The 24036-nt window shown below is 59.9% G+C and overlaps 3 non-coding genes across 3 annotated transcripts; all 3 read right to left on the minus strand.

Annotated features, from left to right (window-relative positions):
- Nucleotides 1-4978: 4978 nt before the first annotated feature.
- TRNAM-CAU (transfer RNA methionine (anticodon CAU)) lies at nucleotides 4979-5050 on the minus strand. The gene has a single exon. It is a non-coding gene; the product is annotated as a tRNA-Met (tRNA).
- Nucleotides 5051-6603: 1553 nt separating this feature from the next.
- Nucleotides 6604-6675, minus strand: TRNAM-CAU (transfer RNA methionine (anticodon CAU)). The gene has a single exon. It is a non-coding gene; the product is annotated as a tRNA-Met (tRNA).
- A 1553-nt stretch (nucleotides 6676-8228) lies between these two features.
- On the minus strand, nucleotides 8229-8300 carry TRNAM-CAU (transfer RNA methionine (anticodon CAU)). Its single transcript has one exon. It is a non-coding gene; the product is annotated as a tRNA-Met (tRNA).
- Between the last annotated feature and the right edge of the window lie 15736 nt (nucleotides 8301-24036).

Raw genomic sequence — 24036 nt, forward strand, 5'->3', positions numbered from 1 at the left:
AGTACTGCCCCCAGTCCGCAGTCTGACGCGTCCGTCTGGACAATGAAGGGCCGGGAGAAATCGGGGCTGAACAGAACTGGCTCGCTGCACACAGCGGCTTTTAGGTCCTGAAAAGCTGTCTTGCATTCCGGCGACCACCTGATCCTTTGAGGACTGTCTTTCTTGAGGAGCGCCGTGAGAGGCGCGGCTCGAGTTGCAAAGTGTGGCACAAAACGGCGATAGTAGCCTGCCAACCCTAAAAACCGTCTTACTTTCTTCTTGGAGTTGGGTGCCGGGTAGTTTTGGACCGCCTCCACCTTCCCTACTAGAGGCCGGACTAGGCCCCACCCCAGCTGGTACCCGAGGTAGGTGGTTTCCTGCCAGGCAAGTTTACATTTCGTGGGATTGGTGGTCAGGCCGGCATCCCGCAATGTCCGCATTACGGCCGCTACCCGCTCCAGATGTTCCTCCCAATCTTGGCTGTAAATTACCACATCATCTAGGAACGCGGCGGCATACGCCGTATGCGGGGATAGCAAGCGGTCCCTCATTCGCTGAAATGTTGCAGGGGCCCCATGGAGTCCGAATGGCATCCTTATAAAATGGAACAATCCCGGGGGAGTTGAAAAGGCAGTTTTTTCTCTCGATTCGGAGTCCAGGGGGATCTGCCAATATCCCTCTGTAAGATCTAGGGTGGTTATAAAGTCGGCTCTCCCCAAGCGTTCTAACAGTGCGTCTGTTCGCGGCATGGGGTAGGCGTCAAATTTTGAAATTTCATTTACTCGTCTGAAATCGATGCAGAAGCGGACACTGCCATCTGGCTTCGGCACCAAGACGATTGGGCTACGCCACTCGCTCTGGGAGCGCTCTATCACTCCCAGTTGCAGCATCGACTGGACTTCCTCCTCGACTACCTTCCGCATCTGGCGGGGGAGAGGCCGAGTACCTTCTCGTACCACTTGGCCTGGAGGGGTCCAAATGTTATGTGTTATTACCCCAGTATGGCCGGGTTGGGTTGTGAAGGTCTTTCGAAATGTCTCTCTGGGTATGTCTACACTACCCTCCTAGTTCGAACTAGGAGGGTAATGTAGGCATACCGCACTTGCAGATGAAGCCCGGGATTTGAATTTCCCGGGCTTCATTTGCATAAGCGGGGCGCCGCCATTTTTAAAAGCCCGCTGGTTCGAACCCCGTGCAGCGCGGCTACACGGGGCACGAACTAGGTAGTTCGAACTAGGCTTCCTAGTTCGAACTACCGTTACTCCTCATTCCACATACCCTATGAGACAATGTGCTTGTTTCACCTGGGTTGCAGAGAGGGTGTTTCCCAGCTGTGGCTCTCTTTCCTCCCCCAGATCAGGTATTTCCGGCCCTAGAGTGGGCTCCGCTGGCTAGGGGGTAATCATCAGGGCCTCCCGTTCTCGCCAGTGCTTCAGGAAATTTACATGAAATATTTGGGTTTTCTTCTTCCGATCCGGTTGATAGATCTCGTAGTTCACCGGCCCGACCTGACGAGTGACCTCACCGGTGTATGAGGCCCGGGGCCATCTGGGGCACGGATATTGCTGGGGTGTCGGAGGGGTTTTGCTCGGGAGGCTTCAGGCAGGCTGCTGAAGCGCTCCGTGGGACTGGTTTGTGGCCTGTTTGGAAAGGTCACCAGTCTGGGGGCTGTAAGGAGCCCCGAATTTGAGCAATTCGCCCTGAGCGGATGCCCTCAGCTGTGCCCAGACACGGCCCGGTCCGGTCCGGTCCGTCACACATGGCAACGGATGCCAAAGGAAATATGATGACACAACAGGGGGGGGCGGGCTTGTCCAATGAGATGCTTTGTCTCCATGCCCCTTTCCTGGGCTTCGCCCAGCATGACTGAGCCTGGAAATGTCTTTTCAGGGCAGGAAAGTGGCTCTTTCCGAGGGGGAATGCCAAACCCTTCTGCTGGGCGAGTTTCTTCTGGAATTCCCTGCCCCTGTCGTAACCCGGCAGCCAGTGAGTTATTGCCTCCTCTGCACTCACTGGGCGGGGGGTTGCTGTGGCAGGAGGCACCAGACGTACCATCCCACCTGGGCTTCTATTTGACATTTTCCTTTGTTTTGAGTTTTTTGCAAATGAAAGGAGACAGAACGGTCAGTTAGAAGCACAAATGGCTTGTGTGAGGTTTAGTTTCAAATAGACATTTTCCTGCCAGTTTGGATTTGGATGCCCAAATCCAAATTGTCACCGCAAAGCACAGGAAAAGATCGCCTTTCAATGCTAAATGATTGTGTGGAATGCCCAAGATCATTGCACGTGAAGTGTTTGAGGGCAAAGATTTAACTGAAATTAAACGATTTGTGCTTTAAAAATGTTGGTAAAATATTGTAGAAAAACTTCAATAAGCTTTTTTTTTCATACGCAACGTTTTCGGTGCAGTCTGTTGCCCTCTGTTGCATGGCATCAGAACTGCAAGAGTGTGTCATTAATGGGTATGTCTACACTACAGCACGAATTCGAACTAACTGAATTGGAATTAGTTAATTCGAACTAAGCTAATTTGAACTAGTGTATCTAGACCTAAAAGCTAATTTGAATTCAATCGGGGGACTGTCAGGATCCAGGAGGCCCTGCAGGAGAGCTTCCACCCAAGGAGCCTGCAGAGCCACCCTAGTCCTCCCCATCGGGGGCTCATGCCCCATTCCTCCCTCACCTTCTTCCACTTACCCCTCCCTAGCCCCCCTTCCTGATGTAAAAAAAAATAAAGGATACGTGTGTTCAAAAATACAAACTCTCTTTATTTAACAAAACTGGGGAGGGGAAATAAAACTGTGGGGAGACGGGGGAAAGGAGGCAGGAAAGGGCAGGAGAGAGTGTGGGAGAGGGGAGGGGGAAACCTGGGAGGAGGGAGCTGGAAGGGGAAAGCAAGGGGAAAGAGGGGGAGGGGAAACTCAGGGATCGGGGTGGGGGTGACGCCGGGCCAACCGCCTCCCAGCACGGCAAGGGAGGGGGCCTCGGCGTCCCCGGGGGGATGGGGTGGAGGGTGCAGAGGTTGAGGTGGGGGGTGTGGACATTGAGGAGGAGGAGGGTGTGGGGGTTGAGGAGGAAGAGGTGGGAGGGGGGCAGGAGTGGGAGGAGGGACAGTTGTTGGGGGGGCAGCAGGCGCAGGATCAGCACAGGGCACCATGCTCTGCAGCAGGGCCTGCAGATTTGCATTTCTGGCTCGGTCCTCAGCCAGCTGCTCCTGGCGGAGCTGCAGGTCTTCCCACATCCAGGCCTTGACGGTGTGGTGCAGGGCTCGCAAGGACCCCAGGTGCTGGTCCCAGTACTCCTGCTCTGTGGTGGCGGACCGGAGCAGGCCATGGGTGCGGGAGCATGTCCCGGGTGGGGTGGTGCGCCCTGCACGAGCAGCTGGTACAGCTGTAGAGAAAGAGAGTGGTCACTTCTCCCTGGGGACACAGTAGATGATGCCCAGCCCCCTCCCCCCGCCCCGCAACGTGAGGGCGACCATGCCCTGCACCGTCAGAGCCGCTGTGCTTGTACAGAGGCCATGGTCAGGATGTCTGGCTCTCCCCGGGACGGGGAGCTGCCCCAAGACTGCACCCATGTCCCTGTGCCATGTATAGTGTGGCCGGGGCGATGGGCGGGCGGGCGGGGGGAGGGAGATGTCCCCTGCCTCCATGTAGAGGAGACGTGTGGAGGGAAAGCACCCTGCTGGGTCCCGCCCCAGGGTCAGGAGCATGTCAGGTCTCTTCAGACATGCATGTGCCTATTGGGCCACGGCCCCTGGGTGTCACGCAGCTGGAGCGTGGCATGGCATGTGCTTGCACGTGCACAGGTGTCTGTGTGATCCGTGGGAGGCATGGCCCACGTGCGCGGTCCCTGGTCTCCCTCCCGCCTCCTCCCCCGAACTACTTAATTGGAACTACTTCCCCGGTACGGTCTCCCTGGATGACCCTGCCGACTCCAGTGCTGGAACTCCTTGTGGTGGCCCCTCTGGTGTGCCCAGGTCAGGGCCCTCCAGTCCCGGCTCGCTGCCTCCCGGGCTGGCACGGACCGCCCCGCCCCCCAAGAGTCGGTCGAGGGCAGGGAAGTAGGGGCAGGTGGCAGCCCCTGCTGCGGCGCCGCCCCTGGTGGCCATGGCGTACGCCTGCCGCAGCTGTTTTACTTTCAGGTGCTCCCACGGCAGAAGATGCAAAAGGCCCTGGAAGGAAAGCCCTCCTGCTTTTTTACCTCGGGAGGATGTGGGCTACCAACCGAAGCTCTGAGCCAAGGACTGAAGGACCCGTCCAAGCCGTGGCCGTACTCCCGAGACTTGACCGAAGCCAGCTCTCTCTTCCATGACTGCTGCAAGCCTCAACCGAGACCGTGGCGAGTGCTGCCCGTGCTCCCACAATTCCCTCTCCCCCTTTCCATTGAGGATTCTGAAGGACCGTCAGCTGGTGATTTTTGGCTCTGACTGTAAGGGATGAATTGAGCCGGGAACGTAGCTGGTCCTCTTGGGCTGGGCAGAAGCTTTTGATGGGATGAGATGGGTTTTGGTCAGCCGGCGTGTGCCTAAAGAGCGTGGGTGGTGGCGATGCGGGAGAAGCGGCGCGTCGGAGGGAATTGCTCGCGTGTCCTGTTGTTGAGCAGTATGGCGAAGGCAGAAGTTCTCTTTGTGAGGGGTTTGGCGTGCCTGGGAGTAGTAGAGCAAGGCCAGTGTTGATGCTGTGGCAGCTCTTTGTCTAGGCGTTTTGTCTAGGCCTGAATGAAGGCTCTGGGTAGCGTGGTCCAGAAGTGCTTTGTTCCACGAGCGTCTGGAGAGCCTCCCTGGCGCGCTCCCTGAGCGGGTCCCGGCGGCCCTTGTGGGTGGGAAAAGGGCAGGAGGAAGCCCTGTTGCCTGAGGACAGAAGAGGAGGCCTCCGTGCCTCCCACACAGGAAGCGGGGGGCTGCCGAGAGCTTCCCCGCAGGCGGCATCCTGGCCTGGCCTTTAGCTACTTGCAGCCTGGAGTGAAGGCGCGGAGTCAAAAGAGGCCGGCCCACACGTAGCAGAGGATGGTTTCGATCCATCGACCTCTGGGTTATGGGCCCAGCACGCTTCCGCTGCGCCACTCTGCTCCCTTTGGGCTAGACTGCCCGCAATCCACTCTAGCACCTGGGCTGCACTGGCACGGCCAGGCAGAGGAGCAGGCTGCTAGGCAGCATTTCGGAAAGCCCTTCGAGGTCTCTGTGGCGCAATGGGTCAGCGCGTTTGGCTGTTAACCGAAAGGATGGTGGTTCGAGCCCACCCGGGGACGCGGCTACGCTCGGCCTCCTGGCGCTTGCTAGCGGGCTCCCTTTTGCCACCTCCAAGCCATCCCTCTCGGCCTCGGTGAGGTCACCTTGTGGCCGGCAAGGTTCAGGGGCCGTGCCGTGCCACAGGAGCCCGTCTCCCAGCAACCGGGCCGGGGCCTCGGCCTCAGGGCTTAAGCCCCGAGCCCAAGCGCGAAAGCTCCAGCCGGGCAGGTGTCGTTCCCCTCCCTCCTCTACGCCAGCTGAGAGGGAGAAACGCACGAGCCGCGTGGGTTCTTAGCCGCCTCCCTCCTGCGGGCCTGTTTGCTGCGCAGACCTCTGGGCCTGTCTCATGCCTCCCCTGGGAAGCGTGGCCGCGCGAACTGAGCCCCAGTCGCAGCTCCTGAGGTTTCCTGTGCAGCCTTGGACTTGCATGGCTGCCATGGTTTCTCTTTGGAAGGGACTCGGTCCCGCTTGGACAGGCGACTCGCCCGTGTGACTCCAAACGCCATCTTGTGGCTGTCTTTTTCCCCCACAGCCAGAACACCAGGATTCGCCTCCCACGGCAGAAGATGCAAAAGGCCCTGGAAGGAAAGCCCTCCTGCTTTTTTACCTCGGGAGGATGTGGGCTACCAACCGAAGCTCTGAGCCAAGGACTGAAGGACCCGTCCAAGCCGTGGCCGTACTCCCGAGACTTGACCGAAGCCAGCTCTCTCTTCCATGACTGCTGCAAGCCTCAACCGAGAACGTGGCGAGTGCTCCCACAATTCCCTCTCCCCCTTTCCATTGAGGATTCTGAAGGACTGTCAGCTGGTGATTTTTGGCTCTGACTGTAAGGGATGAATTGAGCCGGGAACGTAGCTGGTCCTCTTGGGCTGGGCAGAAGCTTTTGATGGGATGAGATGGGTTTTGGTCAGCCGGCGTGTGCCTAAAGAGCGTGGGTGGTGGCGATGCGGGAGAAGCGGCGCGTCGGAGGGAATTGCTCGCGTGTCCTGTTGTTGAGCAGTATGGCGAAGGCAGAAGTTCTCTTTGTGAGGGGTTTGGCGTGCCTGGGAGTAGTAGAGCAAGGCCAGTGTTGATGCTGTGGCAGCTCTTTGTCTAGGCGTTTTGTCTAGGCCTGAATGAAGGCTCTGGGTAGCGTGGTCCAGAAGTGCTTTGTTCCACGAGCGTCTGGAGAGCCTCCCTGGCGCGCTCCCTGAGCGGGTCCCGGCGGCCCTTGTGGGTGGGAAAAGGGCAGGAGGAAGCCCTGTTGCCTGAGGACAGAAGAGGAGGCCTCCGTGCCTCCCACACAGGAAGCAGGGGGCTGCCGAGAGCTTCCCCGCAGGCGGCATCCTGGCCTGGCCTTTAGCTACTTGCAGCCTGGAGTGAAGGCGCGGAGTCAAAAGAGGCCGGCCCACACGTAGCAGAGGATGGTTTCGATCCATCGACCTCTGGGTTATGGGCCCAGCACGCTTCCGCTGCGCCACTCTGCTCCCTTTGGGCGAGACTGCCCGCAATCCACTCTAGCACCTGGGCTGCACTGGCACGGCCAGGCAGAGGAGCAGGCTGCTAGGCAGCGTTTCGGAAAGCCCTTCGAGGTCTCTGTGGCGCAATGGGTCAGCGCGTTTGGCTGTTAACCGGAAGGATGGTGGTTCGAGCCCACCCGGGGACGTGGCTACGCTCGGCCTCCTGGCGCTTGCTAGCGGGCACCCTTTTGCCACCTCCAAGCCATCCCTCTCGGCCTCGGTGAGGTCACCTTGTGGCCAGCAAGGTTCAGGGGCCGTGCCGTGCCACGGGAGCCCGTCTCCCAGCAACCGCGCCGGGGCCTCGGCCTCCGGGCTTAAGCCCCGAGCCCAAGCGCGAAAGCTCCAGCCGGGCAGGTGTCGTTCCCCTCCCGCCTCTACGCCAGCTGAGAGGGAGAAACGCACGAGCCGCGCGGGTTCTTAGCCGCCTCCCTCCTGCGGGCCTGTTTGCTGCGCAGACCTCTGGGCCTGTCTCATGCCTCCCCTGGGAAGCGTGGCCGCACGAACTGAGCCCCAGTCGCAGCTCCTGAGGTTTCCTGTGCAGCCTTGGACTTGCATGGCTGCCATGGTTTCTCTTTGGAAGGGACTCGGTCCCGCTTGGACAGGCGACTCGCCCGTGTGACTCCAAACGCCATCTTGTGGCTGTCTTTTTCCCCCACAGCCAGAACACCAGGATTCGCCTCCCACGGCAGAAGATGCAAAAGGCCCTGGAAGGAAAGCCCTCCTGCTTTTTTACCTCGGGAGGATGTGGGCTACCAACCGAAGCTCTGAGCCAAGGACTGAAGGACCCGTCCAAGCCGTGGCCGTACTCCCGAGACTTGACCGAAGCCAGCTCTCTCTTCCATGACTGCTGCAAGCCTCAACCGAGAACGTGGCGAGTGCTCCCACAATTCCCTCTCCCCCTTTCCATTGAGGATTCTGAAGGACCGTCAGCTGGTGATTTTTGGCTCTGACTGTAAGGGATGAATTGAGCCGGGAACGTAGCTGGTCCTCTTGGGCTGGGCAGAAGCTTTTGATGGGATGAGATGGGTTTTGGTCAGCCGACGTGTGCCTAAAGAGCGTGGGTGGTGGCGATGCGGGAGAAGCGGCGCGTCGGAGGGAATTGCTCGCGTGTCCTGTTGTTGAGCAGTATGGCGAAGGCAGAAGTTCTCTTTGTGAGGGGTTTGGCGTGCCTGGGAGTAGTAGAGCAAGGCCAGTGTTGATGCTGTGGCAGCTCTTTGTCTAGGCGTTTTGTCTAGGCCTGAATGAAGGCTCTGGGTAGCGTGGTCCAGAAGTGCTTTGTTCCACGAGCGTCTGGAGAGCCTCCCTGGCGCGCTCCCTGAGCGGGTCCCGGCGGCCCTTGTGGGTGGGAAAAGGGCAGGAGGAAGCCCTGTTGCCTGAGGACAGAAGAGGAGGCCTCCGTGCCTCCCACACAGGAAGCGGGGGACTGCCGAGAGCTTCCCCGCAGGCGGCATCCTGGCCTGGCCTTTAGCTACTTGCAGCCTGGAGTGAAGGCGCGGAGTCAAAAGAGGCCGGCCCACACATAGCAGAGGATGGTTTCGATCCATCGACCTCTGGGTTATGGGCCCAGCACGCTTCCGCTGCGCCACTCTGCTCCCTTGGGGCTAGACTGCCCGCAATCCACTCTAGCACCTGGGCTGCACTGGCACGGCCAGGCAGAGGAGCAGGCTGCTAGGCAGCATTTCGGAAAGCCCTTCGAGGTCTCTGTGGCGCAATGGGTCAGCGCGTTTGGCTGTTAACCGAAAGGATGGTGGTTCGAGCCCACCCGGGGACGCGGCTACGCTCGGCCTCCTGGCGCTTGCTAGCGGGCTCCCTTTTGCCACCTCCAAGCCATCCCTCTCGGCCTCGGTGAGGTCACCTTGTGGCCGGCAAGGTTCAGGGGCCGTGCCGTGCCACAGGAGCCCGTCTCCCAGCAACCGGGCCGGGGCCTCGGCCTCAGGGCTTAAGCCCCGAGCCCAAGCGCGAAAGCTCCAGCCGGGCAGGTGTCGTTCCCCTCCCTCCTCTACGCCAGCTGAGAGGGAGAAACGCACGAGCCGCGTGGGTTCTTAGCCGCCTCCCTCCTGCGGGCCTGTTTGCTGCGCAGACCTCTGGGCCTGTCTCATGCCTCCCCTGGGAAGCGTGGCCGCGCGAACTGAGCCCCAGTCGCAGCTCCTGAGGTTTCCTGTGCAGCCTTGGACTTGCATGGCTGCCATGGTTTCTCTTTGGAAGGGACTCGGTCCCGCTTGGACAGGCGACTCGCCCGTGTGACTCCAAACGCCATCTTGTGGCTGTCTTTTTCCCCCACAGCCAGAACACCAGGATTCGCCTGCTCCTGGGTGGCCTGTGTCCCTTTCGGGCCATGGCGGCCGCTATGCGCCCGTAGACGGCCACGTTCCTCCTCCTAGTACAGAGATCATGGACGCTGGGGCCCTGCCCCCAAACCTCAATGAGGTCCATGACCTCCACACTAGACCAGGAGGGTGCGCGCCATCTACGGCCCCTGGCTGGCCCCTGGGTGCTGGGGGACTGGGCGGGGGGACGGCTCGCTGGCACTGGCTGCCTGGCTCATCCTGCAGCCCCTGGTTCGGGGCAGAGACTGCTGGCAGGGCTGGCTCTGGCAAGTGCCGTCTGGCCAGAGTCTACCCCTTTGAGGGCCCCAGGGCTGGGGAGAGGAGAGGAGTTTTCCTGGTTTGGCCCAGAGCAGCCACCAGGGGAACCTGGGGAGTGCTGGCCTCCAGCTACTTCGAATTAAGTGGCTACACAGCCCTTAATTCCAACTACTGAATTCGAATTTGGCGTTACTCCTGGTAGAATGAAGTTTACCTAGTTCGAATTAAGTCCAAACTAGCGGTTTGTATGTGTAGCACCTATGAAAGTTACTTCCAACTAACGGCTGTTAGTTCGAATTAACTTTGTAGTGTAGACATACCCATAGTTCCTATACAACTAGCAGCTAATGGGTAGTCTCCAGTAGTTTAAATCTTGGGGCATTTGGAAAAGGAGGGGGAGCTACATGTGTGCGGGGTGTATTGTTGCCCTCTGCTGGATGGACTGTAAATGCTTTATGTATGTATCATATGCCCTATAGTGCTAACAGTTAATGGAGATTCTCCTCTAGCTCACACCTGGCATTTTCTAAAGTAATATATGTGTGTGTATGTGCGAGAGAGAGCAAGAGCCTGGGGGCTCCCTCATGTCTCCTCCCCATCCTGATCTGCTTGGCTTAAGTGCAGGAAAGAAGAAGTAGTGAGCTTTGTGTATTTGACATCAGGTGGAAGCAGGGGAATGGAGGAGTAGTGGGAACAAGAGCACTTGGCTTCTTTTCCTGCAGACCGAGAGGGGTGGGGACTGGGTTGAGCTATATAAATCAGATGCCGCTCCATGCCTCAGTTTCCCCCTTCATACAATGCCGATGACACAGAGAATGTTTGTAAAGTGCCTTGTTGTTAGCCCATGGGGCAGAGGGGGAAACTCGGTCTCAGAAGCAGACTGGGGGGAGGTAAAAGCCTACCTAGGCAGCGCTGGTTCCACTACGTCACGCTGCCAGACCGGTCTGAGTGGGTCCCTCTCTTGGCTGCTCCTCCCCCCAGGAGGAGTGGGTTCCTCTCCATCGGCTGCAGGAACCAGCATTTCAAGGTCTTTGCCAATGGGCAGCCGTTCTGCAATTCAGCTCTGCCGCGGCTTCCAGCAGATCGATACACTGGAGATCGATGGTGCCGTGGTCGGGTCCTGTGCCCAGTTGTGAGCCCGACCGGTGCCGCTGCCCAGACGGAGATGAGTGGCACACACACGACACCCCCCTACGGCCGCCCTCGCAGACCCAATAAACCTCTCCCTTTCGCAGAACGACTCTGCTCCTGCGTGGTTCTGGGGCTACTTGTGTGTGTGTCCTAGACCCCCTTTCTGCTCAGCGCAGATAGAGACTCCTCTGCAGGTAGAGCTGAGTGCGACGCCTGCACTGGGATGGCGTATTGGGATAATGTACTGACAGCTCCTCTGCGCCACCCCTCCTCTTCCCGCCGCTGCAACATCAAATTAACCTTCCTGGTCTGCCCCCGTCCTCCCTCCGGTACCAGGAGACCCCACGCATGATGGGAGGGGCTGCAAACTGGGGAGCAGGCTACTGCAGGGCTGAGGGCAGCAAACCAGCCCCCAGAGCCCTGCAGGGCCTGGCCACGGGGAAGGGGAACTGATGTGAGCAGCATTTAGAGCTGGGGGGGGCTGTGGGGAGGAGGACAACGGAGCCACGAGCAGGACAGGGGGTGAGCCAGCACCAGTAAGTCTCAGGGGGTATGTCTACACTACCCCGCTAGTTCGAACTAAAATCGGGCTCCATGCTCAGCTGTGAGTCCGAGTCCCATAGACAAAAGCGCCCCAGGGCAGTGGTGGAGTCTCCACATGTCAATGGGTCTAGTGCAGGCCAGAGGCCTTGCTGGGATGCGCTAGGGCAAAGCCCAGGGCTGGGCCCGGACGGGAGCCCGTGAGAGGCAGCGGGGCGAGTGGGAGGCTCTAACTCTTGCTCCTGGCCAGGAAGTCCAGTGCTGGGTGACACCAAGGCCACGTCTGCACTGCAGGCATTTTGCTCAAGAACAGCTGTTCTTGTGCAAAAACTTGTGGCGCGTCTACACTGCACGTGAATTCTTGTGCAAGTAAATTTGCAGTAAAGCATCAGAAAAGAGGGCTTCTTGCACAGGAGTTATTCCTCTCCCCACGAGGAATAAGCCCCTTTTGTGCAAGAGCTGTTGTGCAAGAAGGCAGCGTGGACGGGCACCAGGGGCTTCTTGAGCAAGACACTTTTATGGCTAAAATGGTCATCAGAGCTTTGTTGCACGAGAAAGCGTTCACAATGCCATGGACACTCTTGTGCAAAAGCACATGGCAGGGTGGAGGTGCTCTTGCACGAGACCTTTTGCGCAAGAACTCCGGTGTGAAACAGTTCTTGTGCAAGAAGCCTGCAGTGTAGGGCAGGGAGCAGCCTATGGGGCTACTGGAGCTGCTGGCTGCAGGATGCCCAGTCAGGGAGTGGGGGGGACCCCTAGGAATGGCTCCAACTTCCCAGAGGGGTGGCCAGAGGCAGGACATTTGCCTGGCAGGGTGAGGTGGGGGGGCAGTGACCTCACAGGGGCTTTGGGCAGCCCTCAGCAGATCAGGCAAAGGGCAGGTGGGGAGGTGGTGACCTCACAGAGGAACCCACATCTCAGGCTGAGAAAAGGGGGGGGCGGGCCCAGGGGACTTTGGAGACCCCCGGTTGCTTTAGCTCTGGTGCGTCTCCTGCTCACAGTTGCTTTGTCCTCTGTGAGTTCCACATCCGGACAGCGTTTTGCAGAAGGTAAGAGCCCCCAGGGGTTTGGATCCCGCCCGGGGCCGGCTGGGTTCCAGGCAGGCCCAGCCCTCGGTCAAGGGCCAGAAGGTGATTCCTCACCTGGGCTGTGTCCTTAGCGCCACTGGGGCTTTCTCCTGGTTGGTTTCCCTTTTCCTCCATGACGCCCACATTTCTGCTCTGTTCTTGCCTCTTCTGTGACCTTCCCCTGCTGCCCCCCCAGCTTGTGACCCAACAGACTAGCTGAAGGAGGGGGGGTGGTTTGCAGGAGCCGTGGGGCGGGGGATGCAGCCCCCATTGTGGGGACTGGGGAGGTGGGGATGGACCAGGTCTATGCCGGTGTCTTTGGGGAGAACGCTCCACCCCCCCCACACACCTTAGACTCTCCCCTGATTGGCCGAGCAGGGGCTGTTGATGGGCAGGAGACTCAGGTCCTTGCAGTGCCTGTGCAAGACCGAGCCGATAAGCAAGGGGCCATTTGGGGGCTGGGGGCAGTCGCTCTGGGGAGCTGGAACCCCTGGATTTCGCTCTGCAGGCTGCGCCCCAAGCTCCCCTTTGCTCCCCTCATTTGCAGCATGGCCAAACACATCAGGCTGTGGTTCCGGAAAGCCCTGAAGATGGCCCCAGGGCCGGTGGGAAGCAGCTCCTCCGTCCCCGCGGGCGGGGAAGCTGAATCCCACCAGCTCGGGGCGACTCGCCCACCGGCCAGGCCCCTCCGGACCTGGCTCCAGAGGCGGCTGGGAAGGCGGGACCCAGCCCAGCAGGGCAGCCGGGTAGGGTGGCTCTGGGGCCTCCTCTGTGGAGAGAAACACCTGCCCCAGGAGCCCAGCCCCCATTACCACCAGGGGGCATCGCCCTGCCCGGCCCCCGGGGACCTGCCAGTCTCCGGGAGCCCCCAGCCTCTCCGCACCAGCCCCTGCAGCTGTGGGTCCAGCTCAGTGAGCAGCAGCGCCTGGGCCTCCAGCTGCAGCCGGGCCACCTCCTGCAGCCGCTCAGACCCAGGTGAGGGGCCGTGAACATGCTGGGCCCAGGGGCTCACCCAGTACACGGGGGGGCAGCCCCAGTGTCTGCCCCGCAGCCAGGGCAATGGATGGGGGCGGGAGCTGCTGCTTGGCTCTCTTGTTCCTGGCGGGGGCTCTGCTGAGGGCGTTGGCAGATGTGAGGGTGGAAGGGGGATGGGTCCCTGCGAGGGGCGTGTGGGGCCCAAGCTGCCCTGGGTCCCTGACATGGGGGCGCGTGACCCCTGCTGGCCGCTGGAGTCACCCTGGTCCCTTCCCTCCCGCACAGAGCCCCCCTGCGCCTCGGCGGAGCTCTGCCAGGAGCGGATGGACTCCCGGGTGGAGGAAGGGGCCATCTATGATATTGAAGAGCAGCTCCACACCCGGGACACGGTAGGAACCTTCTCCACACGGGGGGGACCCGAGATTGTCCGGCCCCTTCCCAGCACGTCCCCCCCTCCGGGAGGGGCTTGTCCCTGGGGATCCCCCTGGGGCCCCTTCTCCTGCATGACCTGGGCCCCCCAAGCTGAGGTCTCTTGTCATGCACCAGCTGGGCCCCCACAAGCCTGAGGAAGCAGTTGGGGGGGGAATGTGGGTGCTTGGACAACCGGCAGCTCCCACCTCCACTCCTGGGAGGCCTGAGCCCTGCAGCTGTCCGTGGGGGGCAGGCAGGCCCCAGGCTCACAGACTCTCTCTGGGGTGCAGAGCCCAGCCGCCCTGCAGCGGTTCCTCCTGGCCGTCCCCCCCGCCTGCCTCGCCGCCCTCCAAAGGGGCGAGGACACCCTGGCGCCGCGCTGCTGCAAGGACACCATGATGGCCAGGATCGTGGTGAGCGAGTCGCGGCGGCCGGGAGGAGGGGAGGGGATACCTGGGGTGGACAGGGGTCTGCCTGGGCCATGGCGGCGGGTGGGGGTGCTGGAAATGGGATGGGTGGGGCCAGGAGTGCTGGAGGGGGAGGGGGAGGTGGACATGGGGAGGGTGGGTGGGGATGCTGGAGGAGGGAGGGACACAGAAATGGGGCAGGTCTGGGGTGCTGGACAGGGAGGGGGATTCGGAACAGGGAGGGGTCTCCCCGGGCCATGGGGGGGGGGGAGCTGGAAGGTTAGCAGAGTGGGCTGCTGAGGATGCGCCTGGGGAGCAGGGATGAGGAGGTTCAGAGGCTGGTCACCAGGGCAGTGAGGGGCAGGAGACGGCCTGGGGACAAGGATTGAGCTGGTCCCGGTTTGGGAGGGGGGTGCTGGGAGGGGCCCTGTGCCGGGCAGGGGGGCTACAGGCCAGCGGGAGGCAGTGGGGTTGGATCCTGCTGGGTGGGGGCGCTGGCCGTGTGAGCGTCTCTTGGGGGCCCCAGCCTCACACGCCCCTTTGTCTCCTTGGGTCTCACAGGAGATCATGGAGGACTCCCCCCCCCCACTGGTCTTGGCCGACTGCCTCAACGCCGCCTGCAGCCTCAGGTACCGACCCCCCCCCGCCGACTCCCCCCCAGAGCAGATCCCCTGACCAGGGAGTGGGAAAGTCTCTGTCTCCTGGGCTATGTCTAGACTGCAAGCCTCTTTCGAAAGAGAGCACCCAGTGAGTCTGGATGCTCTCTTTCGAAGAAGCCCTAGTTCCATTCAAGAACGCCTTCGTTCGAAAGAAGCACTTTCCAAAGAAGGCGTTCTTCCTCGTGAAATGAGGTTTACCGCCGTGGAAAGAAAAGCCGCGTTCTTTCGATTTAATTTCGAAAGAACGCGACTGCAGTCTAGACGCAGGTGATGATTTTTCGGAAAAAGGCTACTTTTCCCGAAAAAACCCCTGAGTCTGGACACAGCCCTGCTGCTGAATGAACAGTCTCTGCCCCTCTCTCCTGCCAGCACCTTGCAGCCTCCCCTACAGGCCCAGCTCCTGAGCCCCCTGCTGAGGGCGGCCGTGGGACAGACTGTGTCTGGGGACTGGCAGCAGGAGCCCATCCACACACAGGTACGTCCCTCCGGGCCCTGCTCCCGGGCTGGGCTGGAGCTCCAGAGAGGAGTGGGGGTGGGGGCAGAGGGAGAGAAGAAGCTGCAGGTTTGGATCCTTCCCTCCAGGTTTCCCGTTGCTCTCCGTGGGGGCCCGTCCCTTCCATGCCCAGCCTGGGCTCCTCCCTGCTCTGCGAGGCGGCTCAGACCCTGCTCAAGGCTGCACCCCGGGGCCAGCGGGTGGCCTGGATTCCCCAACCCCCCTCTGACCCGGGGCTCCCCCTTGTCTTGCAGCAGTTCATCCGGGCCCTTCCCGTCGACCTCCAGGCCCTACTGGCAAGCCTCCTCGCCGAGTCCCCAGACACCGCCAGGCTGCAGCTGATCATGGAGGTGAGCCCCGTGGGGGGGACGGGGCCATTGGCCCTGCTTCCTCGGGGGGCCGAGAGAGGAGCTGTGTCAGTGGCTGGGGGTGGGGGGGCACAGTCTGAGAGGAGCCCCAGGCTCTGCCCAGAACCGGCGCCTCCCTACGGGTCCTGACCTGCCTCTTTCCCCCCCAGCACCTGAGCCCGTGGCTGGAGTCCCGCCTGCCCCAGGAGCGAGCCAGGGCCCTTGGCAGCACCACGGCCCTGCTGGGAGTCGCCACCACCCTCCCGGGGTTTGAGGTAAGTGACCTCGGAGCCGGGGGGTCTGGGGCTGCAGGGCGCGGGGCTGGGAGCGTCCCCGGGAGGCAGAGCTGGGAATGGGCCGGGAATGGGCCGCGTTCTCCTTTCCCCGGGGAGGGGCGACCCTGGGCCTTTCCGGGGGGCACCTGGGCCCCAGACTGGGGAGTGGCCGTCAGTGGATCCCCTTGTTCCACCCCCGGAGTGACCCTTCAGTCGGGGCCATTGCTCAGGGTTGTCTCCTCGCAAGGCCGGCCCCGCCCCGCCCCGCCCCGCCCCGGGAGGTGTCTCTGTCCGTCCCCGAGCTCAGAACCGCCTCGGCGGCCGTTAGCATGGGACGTGCAGCCCCAGGATGCTGAGGGACCCCCCCTCTTCTCTCCCCTCAGAACTCCGCCGACTGGCCGAGGATGGGTCACCACGTGGCCCAGCTGGGCCTTTTTATTTCGGACCCATCCGAAGACGTCAGCCGGCTGGCCCGGAAGGGGGTGCACAGCCTGTACCGACTCCTCCTGCACCACAGGGGTAAGGAACCCAGCCGGGACCTGGGCCCCAGGGACACCCTGAGGGTGCCGGCGGCGGGGGGAGGGGACCCAGCCCTTTTCCCCCAGACTGGCCCAAGGGGGGATGCGTCCCTCTGTGTTCCCCTTCTGCCCCCTGTGCCCCTCCATTTGCCCAGGGATGCCTGCAGGGACCCGTGGGAGGGGAAGGGCTCAGACCTGCCAGCAGAATCACCCTGGTTTGTCTCTTGCAGGCCTCAACATCCACCAGGCAGAGGACCTGTGGTGCAGGCACTACTATAAGGAGAGATGGGTCCTGGCGCACAGCAACACCGTGCGGGTGGGAGAGGTAAGGACGCGCTGCCAGGGCAGGGCAGGGCTCGGGGGTGGGGCTGGCTGGGGCCCTCGTGCGGGTAGGACGCGGGGTGGGAGCGGGGAGTCGCTGATCGAATGGTCGATGCATTTTCCCTCGACTATTCGAGCCGTGGACAGGGCGGCGCTGCCCCTTTGTGACGCTGTCCCGGCGTTTCAAAGGGGCGGCGCTTCCTAGGGGCAGCGCCGCACCTTGCCCCGGATCTCCCGTAGGAGGGGAAGCAGGGCGGGGGGGGGCAACACTTTTTGATGGAGGTCGCTCCAAGATGTTGGCCAGTGGCCTAGGGCTGCTCTGTTGTGCGGAGGGGGGTGAGGTCTGGGAGGGTCTTGGGGGCAGGAGGAAGGTGTGACCTGGGGCAGGGGTTAGGGTGCAGGGTGAGGAGAGCGTCTGGGTGCAGGGTCTGGAAGGGAGTTTGCAGAAGGAGGAAGCTGTTTTAGCCCCAGGAGTTGGGGCCGGGCTCTGGGCCGTCAGCTGAAACCTCCCGTGCTCTTGATTTCAGGTCTTTGGGCAGCTCTTCACGCCAGAGCAGGAGAACTGCTTTTTAGACAAGGCTCTGCTCGCTGTCCGCTCCCCCCTGAGGCGCCCCAGCCAGGCCGGGCTGGTCCTGGCCCGCGCCCTGCATGGGCAGGCCCATCAGCTCCTGGGATACATGGTGAGCAGCCGGAGCAGATGCAGGAGAGCGGGGCAGGGCCAGGGTCTCCTTCCCATCCCCTCAGGGAGTCCCCCGCCCCTTTCCTCATGCTGCCCCCACCCCACCTCCCTGCTGGGTGGGTCAGAAGCTCACCCTGCGGGCCTGACGGGGGGTGACCAGAGAGCAGAACAAGTCTCAGCGCAGGGGGGAGGAGGGTGGAAATGCTGGGGGGGCCCAGTACCCCTGAGTCCCCAGGGATGAATGTGACGGATTCTGCTTCCCTTGCAGCAGGAAGACAGCCAGTGAGAGCACAAGGAGCTGAGGAGCCAGCAGCTGCGTCCCCCTCCCGCCAACCCTCCCAATTGTATAGAATGTATTTAAATTCGGATTAAATAACGTTTCAAAAAACATTTGGATCAGGCTTTGTCAATAATTTTTAATGGGGGGGGGCATTTTGGCAAGTGGTCAAGGGCCACATTTCTACCGAGGAGTTTGGGGTCTGGGACGGGGCGGTTGGGTGCAGAAGAGAGCTGAGGGGAGGAGCCTGGGTGCGCACCGTCCATTGCATCATCACGCGGCGCCATTGTGCTAGTGCTGGAGCTTGGGTGACTGGTTTAATTTGAATGTTTACACAGATTAGGTGTTTTAACTTTAGGAAACTTCATTTTAAATAAGGTCAAATGTTAATTTCTGTCTACCACAAAGGGTTTCAAAGTTTTCTTTCTTAAAGGCAGGGATGAGGAACCTTTTTTGTCTCCAGGGCCACTGACCCCCAGAAAAACCAGTTGGGGACCACACACGAGAAAAGCAAAATACAAAAACCCTTCTTCCAAAGCCCACAAGCCTCACTGAGGTGAGGGGAAGGGACAGGGAGGACTGAGGTTCGGGGATCCCTCATTTTTGGCCCCCCCTCAGATTGAGAGGGACCCGCAAATGCCACTCTCCCTGGAATCCAGGAGAGTTAATCTGTGCTGGGGCTGGAGTGCCAGGGGAGTGAGATGTCTCAGTCGGGGCCACATTCGTGAGGCTTGGGGGGGTTGGAGGCGCCAGGGACGCATTCAGATAGAGCAGGGGAGCCGGCAGGGACCCTGAGAGGAGAAGTGGGAGTGAGAGCCCAGCCGGGGAGACACAAGGAAACCAGAGTCAGTCTAGTATCTCTCAGGCAGCTGGGGTAGACACCCCCCACCCCAAACCCCAGCCTCCTGTTGGATCCTCCTCCCACAGTTAACTGCCTCTGAGTCTGCACCCAAACTCCCATCGCTGCCCTGAACCTGTCCCAGAGCCTGCAACCCGCAGCCTCTCCCGCGCCCCACTCCCCAGCCATCCTGCACCGTAACCCCAGCCTCAGGCCAGCGAACCTGAGTGAGGGTGGGGGAGCCCAAGCAGCAGAGGGAGGGGGGAGTGGAATGAGTGGGGGCGTGGCCTCAGAACAGGGGCAGGGGGTAGGTGCGGGGAAGGGGGCGGGGCAATGGTAGTGGCCTCTAATGCCCACACCCCTCCCTTCGGCATCGCTTATGTCCCATGTCCGCCCCCTCCTGAGCCCACAGCCGGTGCCAAGGCCTCGTGCCCAGGGCGGGGTCGCCCCTGTGAGCTGCCAGCCATACTGGGGAGAGGCGAGAGGGTCTGGGCTGCTGTGTCCGTTGCTGGCTCCTGTCAGGCCTTTGCACCAAGTCCTGGTGCAGCCTGAGCAAACCTGGGTCCTTCCCTGCTCCTCCAACACCACCTGGGCAAAGGGAGGAGAGTCCCCAACAGCCTCTGTCACTTCGGCCTCCTGTCGGGGGAACATGCCCCCTGCAGCATGATCCCCTGTAGATCTAGCCCTCTGGGCACTCACCCAAGGTCTCTACACGGCAGGTGCTCTGTGCCTAGTGCTGGCACTGCAGAGCCATTTGCCACTTTGCACCCGACTGTCACCAGGTCCTTTCCATTTGCAGGGCCGGCCACATCTCCTGCCCGCTAGGCCATTGGCTGCACCCTCGTCTCGCTCCTCCTGGTGTCTGTATCCGTCATCACCTTGGTGATGCCCCAGCCTGCCGGGCTGCAAGGGACTCCTGTTGGGAGCAGCTGCATGGGAACCAGAGGCCCAAGAATGGGAGAACCCTATTGACCTGCTGTGAGCAGGAGACGGGGGTGGGGAGGGGGCTGGGGAGGTACCTGTACTCAGCTCTGAATGGGGGCTGGGGAGACACAGACACTGCTGATGATTGCTGCACTGTGGGCCCCTGGGTTACAGTCAATGCCCAGGCAGCTCCTCCAGTCACTGCCTGTCACATTACTGGATCTTGAGGGGAGCAGCCAGATCACTGCTGCACCCATAGGTGGGGGTGTTGGCCCCAGAAAATGGTAGAAAAGGGGGCCATGTGGGGTGCTGAATAGAAGCTTATTATCTGATAGTCCTATGTAAGCTATTTATGTGGTTGTATAACGTCTGTGTGTGTAGTTAGGAATCTGTAGTCTGTGTGGATCCTGAATATTTCTCTGCATGTGGTTGAGCATTGGGCAGAGCCCGGCCTGTGGACATGCTAATTAGCGAGGCCCTGTGGGACAATGGCACTGAATGGGCCAAGGACACACCTAAAGCATGAGGGCGGACACCTAAGAGCGGCCAGCAGAGAGAGGCTGAGGACCAGGTGATCTCCTGCAGCCAAGAAGAGGCCAGGAAGGAGGGATAAATAGGCCATGTGGTCGATGCCATCTTGGTTCTCAGCTCAGCACTTCATCCCAGAGGCAGCATTGCAGGGATCGAAGAGCCTGGAAGACCTGTGAACCCATCCTGACCCTAGGATGTGCAACAAGAACTCTTAAACCAGCAGCTGTAACATCTCTGCTAGAGGCTGCATCGAGAACTGGGAGATTCGGTGCATGTAACATACTATTCCTTTAACAACCTTACTCTCATGCTTTTCTTTATTGTAATAATAAACCTTTAGGTGTTAGATGCTAAAGGATTGGCTCAGCATGATTTGTGGGTAAGATCCAGAGGGTAAATTGACCAGGGATCTGTGGCTGGTTTCTTGGGACCAGACAGAACTTGTTCGGGGTAGGTGGGATTGGGTGCTAGGACCCCCACCGGTGTATGAGGCCCGGGGCCATCGGGGGCATGGATATTGCTGGGGTGCCGGAGGGGTTTTGCTCGTGAGGCTTCAGGCAGGCAGCTGAAGCGCTCTGTGGGACTGGTTTGTGGCCTGTGTGGAGAGGTCACCAGTCTGGGGGCTGTAAGGAGCCCCGAAGTTGAGCAATTCGCCCTGAGCAGACGCCCTCAGCTGTGCCCAGACACGGCCCGGTCCGTCACACTGCCCCTCAGCCTGCAGGCCTCTCCTCGCTCTCAGCCAGGCCAAGGGCTGAGCCCTGCTGTGGCCTGCCCCAGCCAGCCAGCCAGCCAGCCCAGCTCCTCCTCCTGCACAAACAGTCCCGCCTGCTCCTTTAGCAAAGCAGAGCGGGCTGGTTGTGGAACTTCTGGGAGACTGAGGTTCAAGTCCCAGGTCTGCTGCAGAGCCCTTGGCCCTGCCACTCCCCTGAGTGGGCCTCAGCCCCCGTGTGTGAAACGGGGACACTGATTCTAACTCGTCTAAGGGGAGCATTTTCAAAGCCCTAAGGGAGTTGGGAGCACAAGTGTGTGACTGTGCTTTGTGCCCACTGCTTGGTGCTCCTAAATCCCCCAGGTGCTTAGCGTGGGAGCTTTTCCGGGCAGGGGCTGCGGCTAGGGTTGCCAGGTGTCCCGTTTGAACCGGACAGTCCAGTATTTGAGCTTTCTGTCCAGGAGATAAATTGAGAAAATATCTCAGTTTTCTAAATAAGATGTACTCTAGGTTGTGATGCAATGGCAAGTATGACTGGTATTTTTATTGACCATCTGGCAACCCTGGCTGCGGCTGCCTCTCACTACTCTGGTGTGGACAAAGCACTGCAGTCATCCCGGGACAACGCCCCCAGAGACGCTCTCCCTCTGGGGCAGGGTCCTTTAATGCTTTTCACACTGACATAGGCTACGGGACAGCCCCTTGGACACGGGCATGAGTGTCCCCGCGGGGCGGTATCCCCCGGACGCTGCGCAATGCAGAGAAGAGGGGTGAGTCCTGGGGGATTGGTGGGACAAGAGACGTTCCGTTATTTTAACCCCACCCGCTATAAAGCAGCAAAACCCTGGGTCCAGGTACTCAAAAGTGCAGGGCTCTGCTTCTGCGGGATTAGCCGCCCCTTCTCGGCTGGGAACACGCAGGCGAAGCATCAAAGGGCTCCCACCCCACTGAGATGGTGACTGCATGTCTCGGGAAGGGAAGAATCCAGCCATGGGGGGGGGGGGGAGGGATCCCCTCTGGCACTGACAGAGAGGCCCAGAGACATGCAGAAGGAAAGTTCGGGAGGGAGGGGGCAGAGATACCAGGTAGGGAGGAGGACGGAGGTGCAGCTAACTCTGGTACTCGTGACACCCAGACCCCATCTCTCCCCACCTCCTTGGACCCAGGCAGCACCTGCTCCTTTTTGTCTCCTCTCCCATTGACTGCCGCCCTCCTCACCACCAGGTCTCCCAAAGGTTCCTCTCCCCAAATGTTTCCCACTCCCCTCCCACTGTTCCTCGCTCCCAAATCCCTGGGGTCCTGTCAAACAAACGTCTCTTCCTCCCTCCTGTGGCTGGCACCTCCATGTCCTGTAGCCTGGCCCCCCTCCCTTTACTCCATCCTTCACCAACCCTTCCAGCTCCTTGAGTTCCATTTCTTCCAGCCTCCACCCCAACTCCCTCCATCTGCATCTCCACCCCAGCCCTGCCTCCCAGCCCCGCCTCTTAGCCCCCGGCCCCAAACCTTCCCTTCCCTGGTTCTTCCCTCCCCAAACTGCCTGTTCTGGTTATTTCTAGGCCAGGGGTGAAGCAGGAGCCATTCTGCTGGGCACTCTGCAAACACAGAACAAGGACAGTCCCAGCCCCACGCGTCTGGCCCTTGAAGAACAAACCCAGAGGCAGAGGGACCTGGATAGACGGGATGGTGAGGGGCAATTTCCCTCAGCAGCTTGGGCCGTCCTGGCATAATGGTGTCTCAGTCTCCCAGGAGATCACGGTAGTGGGAACCAACTGTCCATGTTGTGCTAGACAAGGGCGATAGGAAGCCGCTCTGGGGTGCCCCACTAAGCCTGGCGGGCTGGGGGCGGGGCTTTGGGTGCTGTCAGCACGCTGGGCTGCACAGCCACAGTGTACTCCAGGGATCTGGTGGCCAAGTAGTGTAGTGGCTGCACTCCCAGTCCCCTGCCCTGAACCTCCAAACACCCCCCACCACCTACCCCTGACTCCTGCACCACAATCCCTGCACTGCGCCCCCCCTCACTCCTGGACTCCCTGCCCTGAGCTCTCCACACCCATACACTCTCCAGCCCCCTGTCCTGAGCTCCACCATACCCCTGCCCTGAGCTCCCCATCCTCCCACACTCCCCACCCCCTGCCCTGAGCTCCCCCACATCCTCACACTCCTCATCCCCCGCCCTGAGCTCCCCATACTCCCACATTCCCCATCCCACTGCTCTGAGCTCCCCCACATCTACAAACTTCCCACCCCCCTGCCCTGAGCTCCCCCACATCCTCACACTCCATCCCCCTAACCTGAGCTCCCCACACCCACACACCCCAGCCCTGAGCTCCCTGGATTCCACACATTCAAATTTCTCACAGGTAATTTCCTGTCATTCAGTTTGGACACAGGCCGGCTAACCTTGTGAGGAGGGCTTTAATCTAGGTTCGACGGGGACAGGTGAGCAAAGCCCACAGGTAAGTGCTGAATGTGCGGGACTGAGAGATGGGTTGGAAATGGGGGGGATTACGGCCTATAATGGGAAGGAGCAAGGAGGGTCAGGGCACAACAGGGAGGCAAGATCAAATCAGTATCTTAGATGCCTATATACAAATCCAAGAAGTATGGGTAATAAGCAGGAAGAACTGGAATTGCTAACCAATAAATACAACTTTGATATCATTGGTATTACAGAAACCTGGTGGGATGGGACGCACGATTGGAATGTTGGTATGGAAGGGTACGGCTTGCTCAGGAAGGACAGACAGGGAAAAAAGGGAGGAGGGGTTGCCTTGTATATTAAAAATGTACACACTTGGACTGAAGTGGAGATGAACGTAGGAGATAGCTGTGTAGACAGTCTCTGGGTTAAGCTAAAAGGGGTAAAAAACGAGGGTGATATCATGCTAGGAGTCTACTACAGGCCACCTAGCCAGGTGGAAGAGGTGGATGAGGCCTTTTTTAAACAATTAACAAAACTAGCCAAAGCCCAAGATTTGGTGGTGATGGGGGACTTCAACTATCCAGACATATGTTGGGAAACTAACACAGCGGGGCGCAGGCTATCCAAGAAGTTTCTGGACTGCATTGGAGACAACTTTCTGTTTCAGAAGGTTGAAAAAGCTACCAGAGGAGAAGCTGTTCTGGATTTGGTTTTAAGAAATAGGGAGGAACTAGTTGAGAACTTGAAAGTGGAAGACAGTATAGGGGACAGTGACCACGAAATAATAGAGTTCATGATCTTAAGGAAAGGTAGAAGGGAGACCAGCACAATTGAGCTAATGGATTTCAGGAAGGCAGATTTTGATAAGTTCAGAGAACTTGTAGGTAAGGTCCCATGGGAAGCAAGACTGAAGGGAAAAACAACTGAGGAGAGTTGGAAGTATTTCAAAGGGACGTTGTTAAGGGCCCAAAAGCAAACAATTCCGCTGAGTAGGAAAGATAGAAAATATGGCAAAAGACCAGCTTGGCTTAACAAGGAGATCTTGCATGATCTCAAAATAAAAAAGGAGTCGTATAAAAAATGGAAACTAGGACAACTAACAAAGGATGAATATAGGCAAGCAACACGGGAATGCAGGGGCAAGATTAGAAAGGCAAAGGCACAAAATGAGATCAAACTAGCTACAGGCATAAAGGGAAACAAGAAGACCTTTTATAAA

Source organism: Pelodiscus sinensis, chromosome 25, assembly GCF_049634645.1.
Source record: "Pelodiscus sinensis isolate JC-2024 chromosome 25, ASM4963464v1, whole genome shotgun sequence".
In the NCBI taxonomy this organism is placed as follows: Eukaryota; Metazoa; Chordata; order Testudines; family Trionychidae; genus Pelodiscus; species Pelodiscus sinensis.